This window comes from Schistocerca cancellata, chromosome 8 (genome assembly GCF_023864275.1).
Source record: "Schistocerca cancellata isolate TAMUIC-IGC-003103 chromosome 8, iqSchCanc2.1, whole genome shotgun sequence".
Classification (NCBI taxonomy): domain Eukaryota; kingdom Metazoa; phylum Arthropoda; class Insecta; order Orthoptera; family Acrididae; genus Schistocerca; species Schistocerca cancellata.
The window spans coordinates 558,556,165-558,565,898 of NC_064633.1; the positions used below are offsets into that span (position 1 = coordinate 558,556,165).

Consider the following 9,734-nt stretch of genomic DNA (forward strand, 5'->3'; position numbering starts at 1 on the left):
CAAAACAGACTCCTAAAGAAGCCTTCGCCGCTGCCATGTAATCATGGCGTCAGCGTTGTGAAAAATGTGTACGTCTGTAGGGCGATTACGTCGAGAAGTAACGCCAGTTTCATCGATTTCGGGTGACTAGTTAATTAGAAAAAACAATCGGAGGTCTTAGAACTTGAATGCACCTCGTATAATAGAAAGTTACAAAAATGTTACTTCGCATATTTTTTCTGAAAAAAAATTGAGAAATAGTCACTCTATTATTTGTTTCAGGTAAAATGTACTTCATTCATATTGGATTGTGTGATACTTACAGTAGATAGGAGATTAGGAACGGCGAATCGCAGGTACAATGATGGAACATCCACTGACCTGTCATCTGCACAGTCGTTTTAGGTACCTCCTGGCAGCTTTTGCTAGACTGCCATAACTGGTGATTTATATAGAAAAGACATATAAATAGTAAGTATACCTGTCCCCACAGCTTCAGTTCCGCCAGTATCTCGTCTCCTACCTTTCAAACTTCACAGAAGCTCTCCTGCGAACCTTGCCGAACTAGCACTACTAGAAGAAACGATATTGTGGAGACATGGCTTTGCCACAGACTGGGGGATGTTTCCAGAATTCACCTAGCGAAATGTTTGTTTGGTCTTTAAGAATATTAAGCATTAGACTTCGTTTTTATTGTATGGATTGATTTGCATGTAATTCCCATGAGAGTAACAGAAGCTGTGTGTTACCATTAGGCAATTGCTGTGGTCTTACACTGTACATACATTGCTTACAAAGTGATGTAAATAGCTTTTGAACTAGTCCATTCATGTGATACAAATTAAATGCAAAATAACAAAACAGATGCAACAGGTGGCACTGTCTTTATACATTATCTTGTAAATTGAAAAGTTGTCTACTCATCCGTTTAAAATTCAAGATTGTGGACTCTATGTCTAAATCACCGCCAATAATTAGAATTAAACCACCTCAGCAGCCAGTTCGCTGCTCACACCACTCCATTGCTAGTCAATAGTAGCATCCAGACGGTATGAAATAATTGCGCAATTTTGTGTATGCACTTTTCAGCTGCAGCTTTTATTACAACACCAATTATCTCTTGGATGAAATAATATTCGGAATGGCCAATGAGAATTCATTTCCAGATCGCCACACCATATTACAGATAAACAAGTGTACATTACTGCCATTTACTGTTGTCTATACCTGTATCAGTCACATTGTCAGCTTTTCAAGTCCCTTTTAGTGCTGACTGCTTGAAATTGATTACTATCGTGGTTCCTGTCTGCGTTGCCTTACTTATGTTGTAGTTTACACACATGTTTTTAGACCTCACTCATGAGAAATCCTATTACAAACAAGAATACAGTTACTGACATGTATAGTTCCTTAACATTTCATTACAACAATTGGCACATTTACAAATTGTCTGCATATCTCATTCTCGGTTTATGGAAACACATTTTTCATTACAGATAGAGTTCCTGTCAATTGTCCCTAACAGAGTAGAATCACTCTGTAATGTTTGGCATCACTGACTAGTCAGTCAGTTTATTCATACTATGAATAGCATCATACTTTTACAAGAAATAAACCTCAACATCAGAAACATGGAGTAAAATCACTACCCATGTAACTGCTTTACAAAAGGAAAAGGAGCATTTCGTGAGTTTAAGACTTGTTTTACATTAGTCCTCGACCTTGGACACAGGTAACGCAATTCTTCATACAAAATACTCATGTTGAAACATTCCTAAAGTGAAACTTCCTGGCAGATTAAAACTGTGTGCCCGACCGAGACTCGAACTCGGGACCTTTGCCTTTCGCGGGCAAGTGCTCTACCAACTGAGCTACCGAAGCACGACTCACGCCCGGTACTCACAGTGAAAATCTCATTCTGGAAACATCCCCCAGGCTGTGGCTAAGCCATGTCTCCGCAATATCCTTTCTTTCAGGAGTGCTAGTTCTGCAAGGTTCGCAGGAGAGCTTCTGTAAAGTTTGGAAGGTAGGAGACGAGGTACTGGCAGAAGTAAAGCTGTGAGTACCGGGCGTGAGTCGTGCTTCGGTAGCTCAGTTGGTAGAGCACTTGCCCGTGAAAGGCAAAGGTCCCGAGTTCGAGTCTCGGTCGGGCACACAGTTTTAATCTGCCAGGAAGTTTCATATCAGCGCACACTCCGCTACAGAGTGAAAATCTCATTCTGGAAACATTCCTAAAGTGTTTGCTGTATGACATTACTTTCGTCTCTTGCTTTGTTTCCATTATATGAGGTACCTGGTTACTGCTGCGTCCAACAAAACTTGTTCCCACTATATACACATATATACTTATACTAGCATGCTTAGGCATGGTAATTCATTATGGGCACTGATGACCTCGATGTTGAGTGCCCATAAGCCCCAACACACACACGGTAATTCATGATATAAATAAAGTAAAATTTATTGCTACCACTGTTATTCCAACAGTCCAGTGATATGCTGCATTCTGCCCTTATTGGTAGTACAGTTAATTTTATTCATGGGCTCATACAATACTGTGTCAGTAACAAATTTTACCGAATTTCCGACAAAGTAGTCACTTACTTAAATCATTTAGTTGATACAATACTCTCACATTATTTGACCATTTTGTCACTCTAAAAGTCTCTACTGCATGATTTATCTCATCACTATCTACTAAGAAATATCTCTTTGACATTTACTTTGGTAACAGTCATTCCATCATTAGAAACCTTCGCTATCTAGACCCTTTTATTGTAATTATTAGTCATTTCATATACTTATGTTTTAGAAATCATATAATGCTTACTGCATTTTGCTTATCAGATTCAAAATCACATGACACAAAACTTATTCTACAACACAGACAAAACACTCGTTGACCCAAATTCGGCTACATGATGGTTAAGTAAAATCCTTGTAATATAGCCTAACACCTTTACATTAGATCTTTGCTACAGATGGCAGATAAGTTTACAGTATGATCTTTTTGTGTAAACTTTCTGATTACTGACACTGTATCCTTTCGTAAATTATATTGCAGGAATATAGCATTTGGCTGGTTATATGTCTTACATATGAAATTCTCACATGCACTCATTCAGATATTATACAAAATACTTTCATACCTTGTAGAGGGCTGTTACTTTCTCATCCTCTCTTAACTAATAGTTGTATCACCAAACTGCTTTTACTTACATACTAGATGTGTCATGTCCATCGACTCCAATACCCTTAATCAATACTTAACCTAAGGTCACAGAGGTCATACTATGCAAACGTTTTGCTCTGACACATCAAGTGCGTGTATTCTCTTAAATGAGAGACTAGTTGTCTACATCCTAGCTCCTGTTGGTATACCAATAACATGGTCACATAGATTAGATATATTTTCTGACTTACTTGCAGCCAAGGCATTTTATCTACAAAAACTGAAACTTAATGGGTTGTTGCATTACATTACATTAATATTTGTTCCATAGATTTACATTTCGTAATGATGTAGAGTGTGCAAGTTTAATGAAAGATTTCTTTACACAATTTTTTTATAGTAACTAACTCATATCCAAAAATTCATCCATTGAGTAGGAGTTGACACTCAGAAATTCTTTTAATTTGGTTTTTAATGCTGGTTGACTATCTATCAGACTTTTACGCTATTTGGTAAATGACCAAAGATTTTTGTGGCAACATAATTCTCTCCTTTCTGTGCCAAAGTCAGATTTTACCCAGAATAGTGATAGTGTTGTAGCTATGCACTTTGCTATTATTTTTGAATTAGGATATGTTAATAATAACAAATTTCATAAGCTAATATGTATTGCAAGGGTATTGTGAGTATCACACGTTCCTCAAATAAATCGAGATTGAGATTTTCACTCTGCAGCATAGTGTGCACTGATGTGAAACTTCCTGGCAGATTGAAACTGTGTGCCACACCGAAACTCGAACTCAGGACCTTTGCCTTTCACAGGCAAGTGCTCTATCGACTGAGCTACCAAGACCCGACTCACGTCCTATCTCCTAAGCTGCAATTCCGCCAGTCTCTGCAATATGCTTTCTTCCACGAGTGCTAGTTCCACAAGGTACACAAGCTAGCTACTATGAAGTTTGGAAGGTAGGAGACGAGGTATTGGTGGAACTGAAGCAGTGGGGACAGGTAGTGAGTCGTGCTTGGGTAGCTCAGTTGGTAGAGCACTTGCCCACAAAAGGTGAAGTCCCAAATTCGAGTCTCGGTCCGACAACCAGTTTTAATCTGCCAGGAAGTTTCTTTAAATAAATGTTTGCAAGGTGGTCTTGGGTGGGCTCCAGCTATTATTCTGATAACATGCTTTTGTGCTACGAATTCTTTTTCTCTTAATGATGGATTACCCCAAAATATGATGCCATATGAAAGTAGTGAAAGAAAAGTAGTGAAAGACATAGTAGGTAAATTTACTGATCTGTTTATCAGCAAAATTTGCAGTAACCTTAATAGCATAAGTAGCTGAGCCTAATCATTTTAGCAGATCATCAATGTGTTTCTTCCAATTCAATTTCTCATCAACACACACCCAGAAAATTGAAACATTCTGCCATAGCACTAGGCTTCTGTTCAAAGTCTATATTTATCAATGGTATTATGCCATTTAGTGTACAGAATTTGTATAACGCATTTTCTCAAAATTTAATGAGAGACCATTTGCTAGAACCACTTAATAATTTTCTGGAATGTATTACTTACAATTTCCTCAGGTAATTCTTGTTTGTTGGTTGTGATTTCTATACTTGTATCATCAGCAAAAAGCACTAGCTTTGCACCTTCATGAATATAGAGTGGCAAGTCATTAATATATATTTCAAACAATAACGGACCCAAGACTGATCCCATGTGGGAAAACATTCTTGATACCCCCCAGTTAGAGGACTCTGCTGATTTTTGCATAGAATCTGTACTGTTAATTTCAACCTTTTGCATTCTTCCAGTTAAATATGCATTAAACCATTTGAGCACAGTTCCACTCATATGACAACATTTAAGTTTATCTGGAAAAATTTCATGATTCACATGTCCATAATATTTTATCAGTGAATGTGTATATAGCATTTTCTATTGAAAAGTCTTTCTGAAAACCAAACTGACATTTTGGTAGTAGTTCATTTTTATAAATATATGAAGCTACACTTGAATACATTACTTTTCAGGAATTTTGGATAAAGTTGTCTGAAGTGAGATTGAATGATAGTTGTTGACATCAGACCTATCCCCTTTTTAACCTAATGGTGTAACAAAAGCATATTTCATTCTATCCAGAAATATGACCTGTTTCAATGAGCTACTAAATATGTGTCTGAGAATCCTGCTTATCTGTTAAGAACAAGCTTTTAGTGCTCTGTTGGAAATGCCATCGATTGCATGTGAGCTTTTACTTTTGAGTGAATTTATTACTTTCCTAATTTCAGTTGGAGTGTAGGGCTGAACTTCAATTTTATCAAGTTTTTCTGCAGCACTTAAAAAATGATTATGAAAGATGTTTTCTACCTAAGGCTTTTTCATAACGAACTCTTCATTGAGGTTGATAGAAATATAGTCTTCCTGTGCTCTTTGATGCCTTGTTTCCCTTTTAACAACATTTCAAATTGTTTTAATTTTATTATCAGAGGCTCTAATCTCAGACATAGTGCTCATATTTCTGGACTTCTTTAAAACTTTTCTTAATTCAGTCCAGTAGTTTTTATGATGTTTGACAGTTTCTGGATTCTAGCTTAAGATGCATTTCCCTTTCCTGTTTACAAGATATTTTTATCCTTTGGTAAACCATGGCTTTTAGATGCTTTGTTTTAATTATGTTTCACTCTTTTGTTAGCGAAACTGTTTTCAAATATACTCACAGATGTATCGTGAAATAGGTTAATCTTTAAACTAGCATTGGATACCCTGTACGCATCACCCCAGTCTAACTGCTGAAAGATTTTCCTATACTTTGCAGTCGTTAAATAGTTAATTGAATCCACTACTTTGCAGGACTGTTTTGCATTACTGTATGCAGCTATGTCATATACTGTAGCTAGCTGTGCATAATGATCCCACAGATCATTCTTAACAGGAAATTTCTTTATTTTATTGGGTACTACCTGCATACGAAAATCAATAACTTGTGTCAGATTGAAAGAACCAAATAATATTTAAAAGTCAAGCTTTCTATTGGAATCTTTCAGAAAATCTACATTGAAATCCTCACAAACAATAATTAGCTTCCCTCTGTCTGACAGCTCAACAAAAAAATCCCAGTTTTTCAAAAATAGTCGAAAATTTCGCTTGTGGAACTATACACAGTTATAGTTAGAGAAGTATCATTATTTAGTTTAAGCTCGCACATACATGGTTGTAGATGTTCCTCTGCACAAAAGTTTTTAGTTTCTAAATTTTTCATGCTGTGATTAATTTTAACATATACAACAGTTCCTCCTCTCTTCATAGCATCTCTACTTACATGTGCTGAAAGCTTATATCCACCTACATTTACCTCTTCCATATCTGTGAGTGTGTGATGATCAGACAGGTGTAGTACATCTATTCCACCCTCAGTTACTAAATCTTATAAACAGACAAGAAGCTCATCTACTTTGTCTATTAATACCCTTATTCTGATGCAATATACTAACATCATTTTTCACTGAACTTTTATGAGAATCTAATGATTTTTCATTGTACTTTTATGAGAATATTGTGATATTTTAACATCTCTAGTACCTGCCTGTCTGAGCTTCTCATTAAGCTTAATTTCATTCAGTGTTGAATTATTAGATTCTGATCTTACCCAAAAAAGAGGTACTCATATGACTTTTAGTGCCCCCCCCCCCCTTAAAGATTTTGTCATCCTCCTGCCCATTTTATCCTTCCATTTCCTATTGCGATGCAGGCCATGTCTTGTGAAGTCCCACCTACCAATAGCATTAACAGGAACCAAAACTGTGCCTGACAGAGCAGCTGATCTAGCCCCATATTGATCCTCTTGACAGACCTGTTCAGTTGGGGCCGATCATATTGCATGAAAGCAGAAACCAAGCCAACATTTGCATGGTTCGTTGCAAATACTATTTTTGCCAGGTTGCATTTAATACTGTAGCCTTGATCTCTGTCAGTGCTGTTTCCTTCTCCACCCACTATCACAACATGATCCTACTTTGTAAATGCCTTTTACAATGATCCTACATCCTGTGTCACTTGGCTAAGACATGCACTGGTCTTGAAAAAACTTGTCACCTGGTACTGCTCAGCTATTTTTTCCTGCAAGATCTGGCCAAACCTCTTCCACAGCTCCTACTACCTAACAACACAACTTTCCTCTTACTTTATTTTTTTTAAACAGTTGTTTTTCTGGTGAAAATTTGTTGAGTATTAACTACACTTAAATCTGCCTGAGCCCCTTCCTCAGTCAACTGAGGTAGCAAGGCCAATTATTGTTTGTCCCAATTATGGAACTGTCACTGTTCTCCTTCTGTGGTCCCTGTTCCTTGCTACCACTTCCCACCAGTCTTCACCCATCTGCCCCCTTAATGTCACCAGTTACTCTCTAGAACTATACAGTTCAACCTTCAGGGCTCTAAGCCTCCCTTCCCATTCAGCTGTTTTCCCATCCCTTGAACATACTTTGCAACAACATGGAACAGATCCCTTTAATTCCCAAATTCCCATTCCATTACATTCCCCCCAATGTAACCATTTGTCACAACAGCTGCAGAGAGCTCCACAACCAACTTTCCTATAGCAGCTCAAACACTTCTCACTCACAATTATTTACAATCTTTTTACAAAATTTATCTAACCAATAACAGCAGTATTCTGTTAGCTGTAGATCACACCAGTCAATAGAGTTATGTGCAACGCTAACATATGTGTATACTATTAACATAGTAACATAATGCAATTAAGAGAAAAATTAGGCTTAAAATCGCATTTGCGCGATATGGACTTTACGATTTTTGAAAAAAAATTAAAAGTAGAGCTTAAAACATTTTGATTCTTCAAGTAGATATGGCTCTGTTAAACAGAGGGTGTTTGAAAAAGAACTCCCTAGTTTTAATGTGTCCTAGAATCTGTACAAAGTGACATACACTATTCTAGTACGAGGGTTGTTTTTTAAGTAAGGGTCGTTCGCGCGTATAGTCCCGTAGTTCGCGCGGACGCCGCAACAAGCCACCGCGCCACTTGCCGGCATCCTTCCCGTTCACACTGATCCAAGTTGCAGCTCTGTAGCTGACGTGTACGCATCGCTGTGCTACTTTATAATGTTTACGATTATTGAATCGCCCGCCGCGTGTGAGATACGGTCAGTGATACGTTTTTTGACCGCGAGAAGCCTATCAGCTGCAGAAATTCATCGTCAGTTAACAGAAGTTTATGGCTTGAATGCAATGAGTGAAGGTAAAGTGCGTCAATGGGTTAGAGAGTTTAAAAATGGCCGTCAAAACGTCCATGACGAAGAACGCTCAGGCCAGCCCTCTGTGATCACTGGTGATTTGGTGGCTGCAGTCGAAACAAAGATTCGTGAGGACAGAAGATTCACAATTTCCACTCTTTCTTTGGAATTTCCACAAGTTTCAAGATCGGTTTTGTACAAAATTGTGTCTGAAAACCTAAACTTTAAGAAACTGTGTTCTCGGTGGGTACCCAGACTCCTCACAGAGGACCACAAAGGGAAGAGATTTGCCACTTCATTGGACTTTTTGATTCGTTACGAGGAAGAAGGGGATGACATGTTGAGTCAAATTGTCACTGGAGATGAAACATGGGTATCCCATATCACTCCCGAAAGCAAGCGACAATCGATGGAATGGCGAGACACAACCTCACCCGTTAAGGTCAAAGCCAAACAGACGCTGTCAAAGCGCAAGATTATGTCAACTGTGTTCTGGGACCGGCGCGGTGTTTTGCTAGTGGACTTTATGCCACGAGGAACGACAATCAACTCAGATGCCTACTGTGCAACTCTAAAGAAGCTCCGCAGAGCAATTCAAAACAAAAGGCGTGGCATGCTGACAAAAGGAGTTTTGCTTCTTCACGATAACGCTAGGCCTCACACCTCTCAAAAGACTCGGGATTTGATTGATTCTTTTGGCTGGGAAGTTTTGGACCATGCACCATACAGCCCCGACCTTGCTCCTAGCGATTCTCACCTTTTCCGGTACCTGAAACACCATCTTGGCGGGCAGCGCTTCAATGACGACGATGAAGTGAAAGCGGCCGTGAACTCTTGGCTGTCGGAGCAGGCGGCCGAATTCTTTGAAGAGGGAATTAAAAACTTAGTTGTACGGTATGACAAGTGCTTAAATAAATAAGGCAACTATGTAGAGAAACAGGTAAAAGTGTGTAGAATCAGAAAATAAAAGTTTTTTTACAAAAGTATTTGTATCTTTTTTTAAAAAGAAAAACGGTCCTTACTTAAAAAACAACCCTCGTATGTGGTGTTTGATTCATCAACTCTCCAAGTTTGGCTCCCCTGCAGTTGGCAGGTCTGCTTAACCTTGAAATGGCACCAGTGCTGTTTTTTTCCTCTGTTCCCTCAGTTCAATCCAGGTATGCATGCAGCGTAGTGCAGAGAAACTCAGCCATAATGTGTGCTCCACAACAGAAAGTTCAATGTCTTATTTGGCTCTTGAAAACTAAGTCAGGTATATCAGTGTAACATAATTTTAGACATCAGTATGGTCGTGAACCACCTACAGCAACAACTATACGTCATTGGCTAAAG

The 9,734-nt window shown here is 38.4% G+C and overlaps 1 non-coding gene across 1 annotated transcript; it reads left to right on the forward strand.

Moving 5' to 3' along the window:
• The first annotated feature begins 2,058 nt into the window (after positions 1-2,058).
• Positions 2,059-2,133, forward strand: Trnas-uga (transfer RNA serine (anticodon UGA)). Its single transcript has one exon. It is a non-coding gene; the product is annotated as a tRNA-Ser (tRNA).
• The last annotated feature ends 7,601 nt before the right edge of the window (positions 2,134-9,734 follow it).